We start from the raw sequence: 16255 nt of genomic DNA, 5'->3' as shown, positions 1-16255 counted from the left end.
TAATTAATCTTGGACTAGCGTTTGGCACCTTGCCCTGCAGCATTTTCATTTTACGTGGGCCTGCAGCTTATTCTTTACAACATTCGCTGCAGTAGTCAGAGCTGAAAGAACTTTTTCATCTGCAGGATAGACACAGGCTCATTCATTAATTTTGTTTGAAAGAGCTAGAGCAATTATGATAAAGATTGAATTAAATTCTGGATTATAAACACACTATAGAAGATAATTCACGTTTTCATTTCTACACTGAATTGGAAGCAAATTAAAAGAAAAAACACCCACCGTTCAGAATATTGTTTGAAAAGTGATGCCATGTTGATATAATGGATTAAGGAAGACCACGCATCAATTTTCTATTGAATTTTTTGAGGACATTGTTCAAGCAAACAGTCTTCTTGTCTTTTGCTCCTTATTCTTTCAACTGATCTGCCTGTGTAATTTGCGGTGAGATCAGAGTGACTTCCCTTTCAATCGAAGCAGGACTTGACTGAGAGTAGAATCAAGGACGCTGAGCAAAACTGTGATTCATGGGAATATGAGAACATTCTGCACTGGGAATGGGAACAAGAGAAAAATTAGTCTCTGAAAGGTATCTTCCAAGTTGCGTGTCATCCTGACTCGGGACTAATTTGCTGATCCTTCACAAGTATTTGTTAAAAATCTTGGAATGCCCCTATAAAAAGGTCTGTCTGGATCTGCATCACTTTGGATTGAAGAGGTAAAACAGGCCAACTCTGTGTCACTTATTCCTGAGACATTGAGGATGACAAATAAACTCTGCTCTTGCTAGTGCCTTCCAAAACCATGGATGAATACGTCTTGTTAACAAATACACATATATTTTATGTTTTCATAGATATATGGAAACTCTTGGAAAGGTAAGATCTTGCTGGATGAGTATGATGCCAGTGACATCAGGAGCATGATAAGACATTGGTAACAATTGGGATCAGACTTCAATCAGTTACTCTCGGAGGATTGATCATGTGATGTCATGAACACCGAGTTCAACATTTTCATAATGCATTATGACAATGGCAATAAACTATCGGTATTTGGGGAGCTGTCAGGCACATAGTTTTTCATTTTTCATTCAAAACCCATAACCAAATTCTTGAGCGTCAATAGAAATGGCAGATTCGCTGTTCCCTTTCAGATCAGACAAATATCCACTGTCCAGAAGAGTAACTAAGTTGAAAGTGCAGGAAAACATTTGCAGGTTCTGAGCAGAGAGGAACACAATTAACTTTTTGATTCCAATATGAGTTTTTCAGAAGAGGATCATATAAGAAACAATATGCTGCCTCTGTTTCTACCTCCAGATCCTGACTCATCTGTAGTGTTTTGTCACTGTTTACTGTTAAGAATAGAGAACATAGATCATACAGCACAGAGCAGGGCCTTCAGCCCACGATGTTGTGCCGACCATTGATCCTCATGTGAGGTAGACCTAATGTATGAACTCTCAAACTTATGTGACCATACGCATGTCCAGCAGTCTCTTAAATATCCCCAATGACCTCGCTTCCACAACTGCTGCTGGCAACGCATTCCATGCAACTCTGCGTAAAGAACCCGCCTCTGACATCTGCTCTATACTTTCCGCCAAACAGCTTAAAACTATGACCCCTCGTGTTAACAATTGCTGCCCTGGGGAAAAAGGTTTCTGGCTATCAACTCGATCTATGCCTCTCATTATCTTGTACACTTCAATTAGGTCCCCTCTCTTCCTTTTTTCCAACGAGAAAAGTCCAAGCTCAGTCAACCTCTCTTTGTAAGATAAACCCTCCAGTCCAGGTAGCATCCTCGTAAACCTCCTCTGAACACTCTCCAAAGCATCCACATCTTTTCTATAGTCGGACGACCAGAACTGGACACAGTATTCCAAGTGTGGTCTAACCAAAGTTTTATAGAGCTGTAACAAGATCTCACGGTTCTTAACCTCAATCCCCCTGTCAATGAAAGCCAAAATACCATATGCTTTCTTAACAACCCTGTCCACCTGGGTGGAAATTTTAAGGGATCCATGTACCTGCACACCAAGATCCCGCTGTTCCTCCACACTGCCAAGAATCCTGCCTTTAATCCTGTACTCAACTTTCAAGTTCGATCTTCCAAAATGCATCACCTCGCATTTATCCAGTTTGAATTCCACCTACCACCTCTCAGCCCATCTCTGCATCCTGGCAATGTCATGCTGCAGCCTACAACAGTCCTGTATACTGTCAATGATACCTCCAATCTTTGTGTCCTCTGAAAACTTGCTAACCCATCCTTCAACCACCTCATCCAAGTCATTAATAAAAATTACAAAGAGTAGACGCCCAAGAACAGAGCACTGTCGCACACCATTCACCACTGACTTCCAGGCAGAATATTTTCCTTCCACTACCACTCGCTGTCTTCTGTCGACCAGCCAATTATGTACCCAGACAGCTAAATTTCCCTGTATCCCATTCCTCCCGAACTTCTGAACGAGCCTACCATGGAGAACCTTATCAAATGCCTAACTGAAGTCCAGATACACAACATCCACCGCTCGAGTCTCATCAACTTGTCTAGTAACATCCTCAAAGAACTCAATAAGATTTGTGAGGTATGACCTGCCCCTCACAAAGCCGTGCAGACTGCATTTAATCAAGCCATGCTCTTCCAGATGGTCATAAATCCTATCCCGCAGAATCCTTTCTAATTCCTTGCAGGTGACAGACGTGAGACTGACTGTCTGTAATTTCCCGGGATTTCCCTATTTCCTTTCTTGAAGACAGGAATTACATTTGTCTCCCTCCAGTCCTCTGGTACGAATCCGGTGGAGAGCCTGGATGCAAAGATCTTCGCAAGTGGCGAAGCAATCACATTTCCCGCTTCCCAGAGCAGCCGAGGACAAATCTGGTCTGGCCCTGGCGATTTGTTAATATTAATGTTTGTCAAAACTTTCAACACATCAGCTTCCTCAATCTTTATCTGTTGCAGCATGATTACCTGCTCCTCAATGGTTTCATTCACTACAAGGTCCTTTTCTTTCGTAAAGACAGAAGCAAAAAACTCATTTAGGGCTTCCCCAACCTCATTAGACACTATACAGAAGTTCCCTAAGCTATCCCTGATCGACCCTACTCTTTCTTTGATCATTCTCTTATTCCTCACATATGTGCAAAATGCCTTTAGATTCTCCCTAATCCTTCCTGCCAAGCCTTTTTCCTGCCCCCTCCTGGATCTCCTCAGGCCATTTTTGAGCTCCTATCTCGCCTGCCTGTCATCCCCTCGAGCTGAGCAAGACCCTTGCTTCCACCACCTTACGTAAGCTGTCTTCTTTCTTTTGACGAGAAGCTCCTCCGCTCTCTTCATCCAAGGTTCCTTTATCTTACCACTTCTTACCTGTCTCAGAGGAACACCTTTATGCATCACTCGCAACAACTGTTCCTTAAACAGTCTCCACATGTCTGTAGTGCCCTTTCCATGGAACAATTGCTCCCAGTCCATGCTTCGCAATGCAGTCTGATAGTATCATAGTTTCCTTTTCCCCAACTAAATATCCTCCCATTGTGCCTGCTTCTCTCCTTCTCCATAACTATGTAGAATATGAGGCAGTTGTGATCACTATCACCAAAATGCACTCCCACCGCAAGATCTGACACCTGCCCCAGCTCATTGCCGAGCACCAAATACAAAATGGTCTCTCCCCTCGTCGGCCTGTCAACGTACTGAGTTAGGAAACCCTCCTGAACACACCTTACAAAAACAGCTCTTTCCAAATCATCTGCCGGAAGGAGGTTCCATTCAATATTGGGAACGTTAGTCACCCATTACAACTACCGTATTCCATTGACACTTTTCCAAAATCTGCCGACCTATGCTTTCTTCAATCTCCCTGCTCCTATTGGGGAGCCTGTATTTAACCCCTGGTGAGGTGATTGCTGCCTTACTGTTCCTAATTTCCACCCATACCGACTCAGTGGGCAGACCTTCCTCGATAATGGTAACTTCTGTAGCTGTGATACCCTCTCTGATCAGCAGTGCTACACCCCCTCTTTTTATCTCCTCCCAATTCTTTTTAAATGTTCTAAACCCTGGAACATCCAGCAACCATTCCTGTCCCTGAGAAACCCACGTCTCTGTTATGCCACAACATCAAAGCTCTAAGCTCATCACTTTTATTCACATTTTCCCCAGTATTACCAAGCACAGTGAATCCGTTTTGGGGGAGGGGGCGGGGCCGGGGAATGGTTTCGAAGTGGTTAGCATGGCTGTTTCACAGTACCAGGCACACGGATTGGGGGATGGGGGAGGGGGAAGGAGCATGGTGTCTCAGTGGTTAGCAAAGCTGTCTCTCAGTACCAGGGACCCGGTTTTGGGGGAGGGAGAGGGGGCATGTAGTCTCAGTGGTTAGCACGGCTATCTCACAGTACCAGGGCCCTGGTTTGGAGAGAGGGGGAGGGGGGCATAGTGTCTCAGTATTTAGTATGGCAGTCTTTCAGTACCAGGGCCCCTGTTGAAGGGATGGTTTGGATAATTGGGACACGTTGTCTCAGTGGTTAACACAGCTGTCTCAAAGTACAAGGGACACGGTTTGGGGGGAGGGGAGGGGGCATTGTGTCTCAGTGGTGAGCACGGCTGTCTCACAGTACCAGGGATCCAGTCATGGGGGAGGGGGAGAGGGGCATGATGTCTCAGTGGTTAGCATAGCTGTCTAACAGTATCAGGGCCGAGCTGAAAATGTGTTGCTGGAAAAGCGGAGCAGGTCAGGCAGCATCCAAGGAACAGGAATCGACGTCGATTCTCCTGTTCCTTGGATGCTGCCTGACCTGTTGCGCTTTTCCAGCAACACATTTTCAGCTCTGATCTCCAGCATCTGCAGTCCTCACTTTCTCCTCACAGTACCAGGGACCCGGTTTGGGGGGGAAGGGGGAGGGGAAGCGGGTGTATGGCGTCTCAGTGGTTAGCACGGCTGTCTCACAGTACTAGGGACCTGGTTTTGGGGGAAGGGGTAGGGGTGCATGGAATCTCAGTGGTTAACACGGCTGTCTCACAGTACCAGGGACCTGGTTTTCAGGGTGGGGGAGGGAGCATGGTGTCTCAGTGGTGAGCACAGCTGTCTCATAGGACCAGGGATCCTGTTTTTGGTGGGGGAGAGGGGCATGATGTCTCAGTGGTTAGCACGGCTGTCTCAAAGGACCAGAGACCCGGTTTGTGGGGAGGGGGAGAGGGGCATGATATCTCTATGGTGAGCACGGCTGTCTCACAGTACCAGGAGCCCGGTTTGGGGAAAGCCGGAGGGAGGGCTGGTGTCTCACTGCCTTTGAGATCTTCCAAAACCTTTCTCCAAACACCTTCAAATTATGCTCACCTCTTGTCAACCGTTTCCACCTTGGGAAGAAGTCTCTGGCTATTTACTCTCTCTGTAAATCTCACCATCTTGTTCAGCTCTATCAAGTTACCTCTCATCCTTCTTTACTCCAATGAGAAAAGACATAACTCCCTCAACCTTTCTTCATAAGACAAGCCCTCTAGTCCAGGCAACATTCTGGTAAATCTCCTCTGCAACTGTTCTAAAGCTTCCATATCCTTTCTATAATGAGGCGACCAGAACATTTCAAATATGGTCTCACCAGAGCTTTATAGACCTTCAGCATAATCTTGTGGCTATTCAACTCAGTCCCCCTGCTATTGAAAACCAACACACCATACGCATTCTTAATAACCATTTCAGCTTAGGTGGCAAATGAGAGACCTGCAGACATGGACCCCAACATCCGTTTGTTCCTCCACACTGCTATGAATCCGACATTTGACCCAGTCATCTGCATTTAACTTCGACTTCCAAAATGAATCCCTTCACAAAATAGGACATTGGAACAGAATTAGGCCATTTAGCCCCTTGGATCTGCTGTGCCTATTGGTCACAGCTAAAATGTTTCTCAGCCACATTCTCCTGCCTTCACCAACTGACCATTGATTCACTTATTCATGAAAAACATACTTATTTCTATCTTAAAGAAACGACTGTGTGTGTGGGCTTATGCATGTGTTTGTGTGTAAGTGTCCATATCTGTATTTTTACGTGTTGTGTGTTTAATGTGTCTATGTATGTTTGTGTGTATCTCTGTGAAATGATGGCTCTGTGATTTTGGGGGTAAATCCATTGAAATTGAGATAAACCCTTACTCCCCTCCTCCACCTCTCCGTCTGTCCCTGTTAAGTTTACAGTCATACAATGCCACGCTCTGCTGGTCTCCACATGCCGCTGCACAAGTGTCACTTTTTTTTCTATCAGAGGACATCAAATACTGTGAATATTTCACATTGCACGGCTGTTTGGTTTTGCAAATATCTCTGGATGCACAGAAGAGTTTGTCTGATACCTAGATATATTACCACCACCACTGGGTCAGTTTCAGGACTTTTCAATCCTTTCTCACTTACACCTTGTAGGGGTGAATTATAGAATATTTCAATTTAACGAACGTGTAGTAAATTCATCGCATCACCTTACAGATGATTTGGTCAGAATTGCTTGGCTGCAGTTGCAGTGGAAATACTCTTTAAGGTGTACACTCTGTGTAACAAATAATCTTCAAAGACAAATCACTTTCACATTGCCGAACGAGCACATATATTACTCAGGAGCATTCGCCACTCTGAGTGTCCTCAGTACAATTATGATCCTCCCAATACCCAACTGTGTCTGTGTGTGTGTGTGTGTGTGTGTGTGTGTGTGTGTGTGTGTGTGTCTGTGTGTGTGCGCGCGCGTGCATGTGCAGCTGATGCTGTCAGTTTGGATGGTACTATGATCTACCTCCCTCTCCCCACCTCCTAGACTGAATCCCTTATGGTTTTCTCCCTCCACTGCCATCAATGCAGTAGAGTGTGAAGACCAGCAGAGGCGGACATTGCATCACTTTAAACACCAGAGAGGCTGGCAGATCCGCTGTGCACACTGATACGCACAGAGTCATGCAGATACACAAAGATATGCATATAGATACACAGGCACACATAGAGACTGGTGCAGTCACACAGATATTAAAGCACACAGAGAGAAATGCCAATATATTAATGCATGTGCACGCACAGATATACAGGCATCAGTACAGACACACCACAAACACTGACACACCGACGTTTATACAGAAATCCAGAATCTGTCAGCATTTATTTTTCGTTTGGTGACTTCCTCAATATTTCACTCAATCTTGTGGTGTGTGCCAAAATTTCTGTTGATCCGTAGGGATTCCTCTGCACCCTCACGATAGCTTCTACATTTTTCCTATAACAAGGCGACCAGAACTGAACACAATGTTCCAAGTGTGCTGTTACGACACAGCAATGAACACGTTTGTGAATTAAACCAAACACCCAGAAAAGCTTACCTTGCCTTATCATCTGTTAAAGCACCCATCCTCCTCCTCGAACCAAAAACAAAGTACCTGTGCCACAGCTTGGAAAGTTAACGAGTTTTTTTTCCTTTTTTTTCAACAGTCTCTTTGGGAATTTAGACTCATGGGAATGGAGGTTAAGGCAGTTGAATGTTCCTCCTGCAGAATGTGGGAGGTAAGGGTCACCACCAGTGTCCCTGCTGACGACATCTGCTGGAAGTGCATCTGACTCCAGCTCCTTGAAAACCGCGTTGGGGAACTGGAGCTGGAGCTGGATGAACTTCGGATCATTCGGGTGGCAGACGGGGTTATTGAGAGGAGTTACAGGGAGGTAGTCACTCCTAAGGTACAAGAAAAAGGCAAATGGGTTACAGTCAGGGGACGGAAAGGGAACCGGCAGGCAGTGCAGGGATCCCCTGTGGCCATTCACCTCAACAATAAATATACCGTTTTGGATACTATAGGGGGGACTTACCAGTGGAAAGCAGTGGGGTAGAGGGCTCTGACACAGCGTCTGTCCCTGCTGCTCAGAACGGAAAGGGGAAGAGGAGCAGAGCAGTAGTCATTGGGGATTCCATAGTTCGGGGGACAGATAGGAGGTTCTGTGGGGACGAGAGAGACTCACGGTTGGTGTGTTGCCTCCCAGGTGCCAGAGTTCATGATGTCTCTGATCGTGTTTTTGGGATCGTTAAGCGGGAGAGGGAGCAGCCCCAAGCCGTGGTCCACATAGGCACCAACGACATAGGTAGGAAGAGAGATGGGGATTTAAGGCAGAAATTCAGGGAGCTAGGATGGAAACTTAGAGCTAGGACGAACAGAGTTGTTGGCTCTAGTTTTTTGCCCATGCCATGTGCTAGTGAGGCAAGGAATACGGAGAGAGAGAAGGTGAACACGTGGCTGCAGGAATGGTGCAGGACGGAGGGTTTTGGATTCTTGGATAATTGGGGCTCTTTCTGGGTTAGGTGGGACCTCTACAAGCAGGATGGGCTTCATCTGAACCAGAGGGGTACCAATATCCTGGGGGGGGAGGGCGGAATTCGTTAAGGCTGCTGGGGTCGGTTTAAACAAATCCAGCAGGAGGATGGGAACCAAAATTGCTGTTAGAGTACAGAATGGGTTGAGAGTAGGGAGGTCCAAAATCAAGTTTCAGTGACGCAAGATGGCACCGGCAAGCAAGAAGTTGGTTTGAGGTGCGTCCACCTCAACGCCAGGGACACCCGGAATAAGGTGGATGAACTTGCAGCATGGTTTGGTACCTGGGACTTCAATGTTCTGGCCATTTTGGAGACATGGTTAGAGCAGTGACAGGAATAGTTGTTGCTGGTTCCAGGATTTAGATGTTTCAGTAAGAACAGAGAAGATGGTAAAAGAGGGGGAGGTGTTACATTGTTAGTCAAGGACAGTATTGCAGTTGCAGAAAGGATGTTTGAGGACTCGTCAACTGAGGTGGCATGGACTGAAGTTAGAAACAGGAAAGGAGAGGTCACCCCATTGGGAGTTTTCTATAGACCTCCGTATAGTTCCAGAGATGTAGAGGAAAGGACAGCAAAGATGATTCTCGATAGGAGTGACAGAGACAGGGTAGATGTAATGGGGAACTTCAACTTTTGAAATATTGAACGGGAACACTATCGTACGAGTACTATAGAGGGGTCTGATTTTGTCTAGTGTGTGCAGGAGGGCTTCCTGACACAGTATATAGACAGGCCAACAAGGGGCGAAGCCACATTAGTATTGATACTGGGTAATGAGCCTGGTCAGGTGTTAGACTTGGAAGTTGGTGAGCACTTTGGTGATAGCAATCACAATTCTGTTATGTTTAATTTAGTGATAGAAAGGGATAGGTGTATACCACTGGGTAAGAGTTACAGCTGGGGAAAGGCAATTACGATGCCATTAGGCAAGATTTAGGAAGCATATGATGTGGAAGGAAACTGCAGGGGATGGGCACATTAGAAATGTGGAGCTTATTCAAGGAAAGGCTACTGTGTGTCCTAGATACGTATGTACCTGTCAGGCAGGGAGGAAGCTGTAGAGTGCGGGAGCAGTGGTTTACAAATGAAGTGGAATCTCTGGTCAAGAGGAAGTCAGTGACTTATGTTATAATGGGATGTGAAGGCTCAGTTAGGGCACTTGAGGGTTACAAGGTAGTCAGGAAAGACCTAAAGAGAGAGCTTTGGAATGCTTTGCCTGCAACAGTGGTAGATTCGCCAACTTTAACTGCATTTAAGTCGTCTTTGGACAAGCACATGGACGTACATGGAATAGTGTAAGTTAGATAGGCTTCAGATTGGTATGACAGGTCAGCGCAACATCGAGGGCTGAAGGGCCTATACTGCGCTGTTGTGTTCTATGTTCTATGTTCCCCTACCTCCTCTGATTCCTGGTGCAAGTTCCCTCCACTATCCTGATGAGCCCTACCCTCACTAAAGCCATCATCTTATTCCTCACAAAAGTATCGAACATCTAAAGTTATACCTTCATCCTACTCACCAAGTCTTTTTCATGCCCGCTTCTCGCTGTCCTGAGATTATTCTTCACTTCCTTCCTGACTACCTTGTTACCCTCTAGAGCCTTGTCTGATCCTTGCCTACTTAACCCTAAGTCATTCTCCTCCTTCCTATTGAGATATTCTACATCTATTGATACAATGGAGATATGGAGCTGCAAATGGATTGGAGCTGCACATCCCGTCACTTCCAGCATGTGCTGCAGATTTCCCCTCGATGGGCAGTGATCTAACAGAGTGTTACTGAACAATGCACTGGGGCAGTGTATACAGCTCTACATGCTGGGAGGGTAACTGCTCCTGGTTTACAGTTCAATGCACTGGGGCGGTGTACATAGCTCTTCATGCTGGTAGAGTAACTGCTCCTGGTTTACAAATCCATGCCCTGGGGTGGCGTACACTGCCCTACATGCTGGGAGGGTAAATGGTCCTGGTTTACATAACAATTTACTGCTGTTCACTGCATAGCTCCGAGTGCTGGAGAGGCAGTTCATGGATTGGTGTGGTCTGCACAGATTGCTGGGTTGTGTTGAAAAGTACAGTAGCCTGGTTTGAACACTGCTACATGCTGCACAGATATATCATCTGGATTATGGTGTCTGATTCTGTGACGTGGAGTTCAGCTGATTTGTCAGCACATTTACTTTATGTTCTTATTTTTGTTATTGGACCTACGAATGTCCTACTCATCCAGTTAATCCCATTTGTCTGAGAAGAGCCACGTTTACTGAACTTGTCGATCAAGTAATCATCCAATTATAATATGAATATCCGTCCTTCTGTACCTTAACCTGGCCGTTGGTGCTCATATCCCTGGAATCCCGGGGAAATCATTATGAAGCTCAGAAACAATGTGCAAAACGTATAGCTCGTGGTCTCCTGTACGTCCCGGCTGTGGGTCCCATTTGGATCCCTAGTGTATCGAAAGCTGCCATTGCGAAGCTCAGAAACAATGAAATGGTGTGTGTCAGACTGCTGTTCACTTCCTGGTGTGTTCCATGTGGTACTCCATAGACAGGGGTGTGTGTGCTGGGCTGTTGTTCACTTCCAGGTGTGTTCCATGTGGTATTCCATATACCGGGAGGTGTGTGCTGGGCTGTTGTTCACTTCCTGGTGTGTCTCATGTGGTTCTCCATGGACAGGGGTGTGTGTTTGACTGTTGCTCACTTCCCGGTGTGTCCCATGTCGTACTCCATAGACGGGGAGGTGTGTGCTGGGCTGTTGTTCACTTCCTAGTGTGCCCCATGTGGTGATCATTGGACAGGTGTGTGTGCATGCTGGTCTATTGTTCACTTCCCGGTGTGCCCCATGTGGTGCTCCATGGTCAGGGGTGTATGTGTTTGACTGCTGTTCACTTCCCGGTGTGTCTGATGTACTGCTCCATGGTCAGTGGGGTGTGTGTTTGGCTGCTGTTCACTTCCCAGTGTGCCCCATGTGGTGATCATTGGACAGGGGTGTGTGCATGCTGGTCTATTGTTCACTTCCCGGTGTGCCCCATGTGGTGCTCCATGTTGGGGTTCCAGCAGCTTTAGACATGTCTTTGAACCTTGCTCTGTGCGTGTCCACTGAACCCCTGTGCTTATCCCTCTCAGTTGATTGTGTAGTTAGTAACACCAGGAAACCTCTCGAGTATTATTGTAAAAGAGCAGGCATCTAACTTGTAGCTGAGGGGCTTCTGACTGACTCCTGTAATAGAAACGTTAGTGGAGGTTAGTGGATGGTTTGCTAGAAGTTGTGCTGTGACCCGCCTCAGACATTCAGGGAGACCTGAGGATTAGGTGATCCAACTCTCGATGGAGCATAGGAACTGTAGTTACAACACCTGCGTCTGTAAGATGAACAACAAATGGAGCAGAGGCAGCACAGAGAGGAAGATCTGAAACCAGGGAGTGAGTGTGCTTAGGGAAAGGGATCTGCTGTATCCACACCGGGTTTTCCAGGAACAGCTTCCCAAGTTATATTTAACTCAGGAGCAGAGTGTGAGGGGACCCTGATTGAACAAGGAGCTGGTCACAGAGTGGTGTCACACTTCGTTCAATACGACCTGCATCTTCACACCAGGGATAGGACGGTGCTGCCAGGGTCACTGTTTCACTCAGCTTCTATGATCCCGAACTTTCCAGGCAGGAGTGGGTGACAGCTCCATCATTTCCCAGTATGCCTACGTCAACATCACCATTTGGACACGGAGGATATATATGGTGGTTGAGAGCAATGGGGTCCCTGGGAACATCAGGAAGATGGAGCAACACTTCCCGTGTCTGATCGGGTCAGAATGAACCCTCCAGTACACACTGCATCACTAAGTCCTGTAGTATTTTTCCGTTTCAGTAACATACTACCTACCATTCTTCCTAAAGAAAATGACAGACTATATCTTATCTTAATCCCATTTGCTAAACTTTTAACCATTGACTTACCTATGCATATCCAATTCAGACTCTCCAGCTTCCCTTGATAATTTAGTTTCCTGTTTATCTTAGTGTAATCGGCATACATAGTTTCAGTACATTTGTTCCACTCCTCCTGATCATTGATACAGATTGTAAAGAGCTGTGAACCCTGAACTGGTCACTGTGTGACTCCACTGGTGACGTTCTGTCAAACTGACTAAGGCTAATTTATGCAGAGTGCCTGCTTCCTCTCCGATAACCAGTTCTCCCCCATTTATATGTAACACGTTCAAAGCGCTGAATAAGAACGAGGAGCATCAGTTCGGCAATCCAGCCCCTCAGGCCTCTTCCAACATTGAATACAATCACAGCTGATGTCATTGCGGCCTCAGTTCCACGTTCTTGTCCGCTCTCCATATTCCTTCATTTACTCAATATCCCAGCACCTACTGCACTCTGGGGCAGTGAATTACACAGATTCCCAACCCTGTGACAGAAGTATGTTCTCCTCACCCCTATTTCAATTCTCCCCCACCTCATCCTAAAACTATGGTTTATGGTTTCAGGATCGTTCGAGATTGTGCCACATGAGGAAATATCAACTTCATATCTACATTGCAAATCACCTTTAACATCGTCCAGACCTCCAACATCTCCTCTCATTTTTCTATACTCCAGACAGTATTGGCCTGAACTGCTCAATCTTTCTTCAGACGACAATCTCCTCATCTCTGGATTAAATCGAGTAAACCGCTTCTGAACTGCCTCCATGGCAAATACATCCCTCCAACAGTCAGGACACCTCCCTCCCTTTATAATCCATTGTTTTAGAAATAAATGCCAAAGTTGCACTTGCCTTTCTCATTATCTGCTGTACCTAAATAGGAGTATTGATCGGAGATATGATGCAGAGCTGGGCTGAGGAGTGGCAGATGGAGTTCAACCCTGCCAAGTGTGAGGTTGTCCATTTTGGAAGAACAAATAAGAATGCGGAATACAGGGTTAATGGTAGGGTTCTTAGTCAGGTGGAGGAACAGAGGGATCTTGGGGTCTATGTACATTGATCTTTGAAGGTTGCCACTCAGGTGGATAGAGATTGTAAGAAGGCCTATGGAGTATTATCGTTCATTAGCAGAGGGATTGAATTCAAGAGTTGTGAAGTGATGTTGCAGCTGTACAGGACTTTGGTTAGGCCAAAGTTGGAGTACTGTGTGCAGTTCTGGTCGCCTCACTTTAGGAAAGATGTGGAAGCTTTGGAGAGGGTGCAGAGAAGATTTACCAGGATGTTGCCTGGAATGGAGAATAGGTCGTACGAGGATAGGTTGAGAGTTATCGACCTTTTCTCGTTGGAACGGCGAAGGATGAGGGGTGACTTAATAAAGGTTTATAAGATGATCAGAGGAATAGATAGAGTAGACAGTCAGAAACTTTTTTCCCCGGGTACAACAGAGTGTTACAAGGGGACATAAATTTAAGGTGAAGGCTGGAAGGTATAGGGGAGATGTCAGGGGTGGGTTCTTTACCCAGAGTGGTGGGGGCATGGAATGCGCTGCCCGTGGGAGTGGTAGAATCAGAATCATTGGCGACCTTTAAGCGGCATTTGGATAGGTACATGGATGGGTGCTTAATCTAGGTTAGAAGTTCGGCACAACATCATAAGCCGAAGGGCCTGTTCTGTGCTGTATTGTTCTATGTTCTATGTTCTATTCTGTAGTATGGACGCGGACAGCCAGATCCCTCTGTACATAATCATTCTGAAGTTTCTCTCCATTTGGATAATAATTTGCCTTTCTGCTGCACTGATGCAAACGGATAGACTCATACTTTTCGTTGTTCAGTTTCTTCTGTCAAATGTTGCCCCAACCTATCCATATATGTTTATTAACTTCTTCCATCTTCATTGCAATTTCTCACCTGAATTAGAGTCATCTGTTAATTTGGTTATAACATGTTCTATCCTCTCAACTAATTAAGACTATAGATTGTAAATAGTTGGGGCCTGGGGACCAAGACATATGGTTTCCTAAAAGTTGAATTTTGCCAAACAGAAAATGACCCATATTTTTCCATCTCACTGCATTTTGTTGCTTCACTAAGCCTGTATCCAAGCTGATAAATTACTTTTAATCATAAACGATCTTATCCTGCAGATTAATCATTTGTGCAGAGCTATTCAATGCCTTCTGGAAGTCCAAATATTTCATCTCTAGGATCTCCATGATCAAAATCATGTTGATTCTGATGGATTGTGGTTTGACTTTTCAAATTTCTTGTCATTCATTCCTGAAGAATCGACTGTAACAATTTTTCTTAAATTTCAACAGTATTCTCACTGCTATATATTCCATCGCGAAGATGATAATTCTAAAATCTTACCTCTCTATGATCTCTTTGTTCGCTCCAATCCTGTATAATTGGCAGATGGCGTGCAATGACCTGTTCTGATTGCTCTGTAAGAGGTCGGAGTCGCTGAATGGACTCATTCTCTTCCTTTTGCACAAAATCAATGGGCTGATGTCTTTCTGGTGTTCCACATCACCACCTCGATGGTCTGCCGGTCCTCCTCCTGTTGATGCATAAGAGTCGTGAGGGCTTATGCAATATTCCTGTTGCTGTCTAACAGTTTGAGGGGCTGAAAATAACTTCTCCTATTCCTCCATCACAGACTGGAGATACTGAACGGTCTCTCCTGCATCACTGATATAGGACTGAGGGAATTATTGGCCTTCTTCTGTTCCCATACACGAGACAAGTGAGGTAAATGTCTTCCTCGTTTCCGATAAGACATCTTTTAGATTGCATCCTTCTCCAATTCCCGTGCAACAGGCTCGAAGGGACTGAATATCCTCCTGGTATCGCAGTGCACCAATCTCCAGTCCCTGTGTGACCTCTTCCAGTTCCTATGTTACAGACTTGAGGAGGCTGAATAGACTGATCCTATTGCTGTATAATCGGGTACTGGTGCTGCATGCCTACTCTGGGCCGTGTTATCGATTCGATGGGCTGACTGGCCTCCTCCCATAACTGTATATCAGGCTCCAGGGGCTGAATAGCCTCTTCCTGTTCTGGTGTAACAGGGTCAATGTCCTTCGAGACACTAACTCCTAATAAATGACAGAAGGTGCTGACCGAGAGAGTGTCCGTACTCTGAAGCACTCTCGTCTCCATATCTGACTTACAGAGACGAACCATTAAAATATTCTTTTTTCTGTCTAAAGTCCTGAAGCTGAAAGTAACAAAAGAGCTTCCTCCCAGATACCTCATATTCCTGGCTCAGCTGCTCAAAATTCATCATGACCTCCCTATCAAAAAAATTCCCAAACAGGAAACTCATCTGGACTCCCAGAGCCTAAAGCCCAATCCATCAATCCCGACTGGAATCCTACAAATCCTACAATGGGAGTGAAAGCCAAAGTTTTTGTTTTGGAAAGTGCCCTCAACTTGTCCCACCATTCTCCATGCTTTCACTGTATTAAGGACAATCGGTTTCTGCAATTCTCCATAACAGTTCTCATCTTGTCTATGAACAACAGATTAATGAGGGGACAATTTGACTCGAAGGCCTGACACCAGCGCCACTCACTTGCATTCTGCTGACATGCCCCCCACAGGCACCACTGTCACTATACCCACCCCCCAGAACCCCAAAGGGAACACTACTCCTGCTCATGACTCCACCCCCATTCCCCACACCATCACACCCACTCCAGTTACAGGTTCCGCCCCCAATCCCAGCCCCGCACCCACACCAGATCCCAGCTCCCAGCCCTGCCGAGTTTTCACCATCCCCCTAGACCTCCCCCTCACTGAGGACGAATGATGAGTCCTCAGTAAAGGACTCACCTTCATCCCCCCGTCCACGCATCAATGAATTTAATACACACCGTGATGTCAAACAATTCTTCCGTCGCCTCCGCCTCCAAGCTTACTTTCACAATCAGGACTCCCGCCCACCTTCCGAGGACCCCTTCACCAAC

Source organism: Chiloscyllium punctatum, chromosome 28 (genome assembly GCF_047496795.1).
Source record: "Chiloscyllium punctatum isolate Juve2018m chromosome 28, sChiPun1.3, whole genome shotgun sequence".
NCBI classification, from domain to species: domain Eukaryota; kingdom Metazoa; phylum Chordata; class Chondrichthyes; order Orectolobiformes; family Hemiscylliidae; genus Chiloscyllium; species Chiloscyllium punctatum.
The sequence above is the reverse complement of the archived record's forward strand: the minus strand, read 5'-3'. Positions refer to the sequence as shown.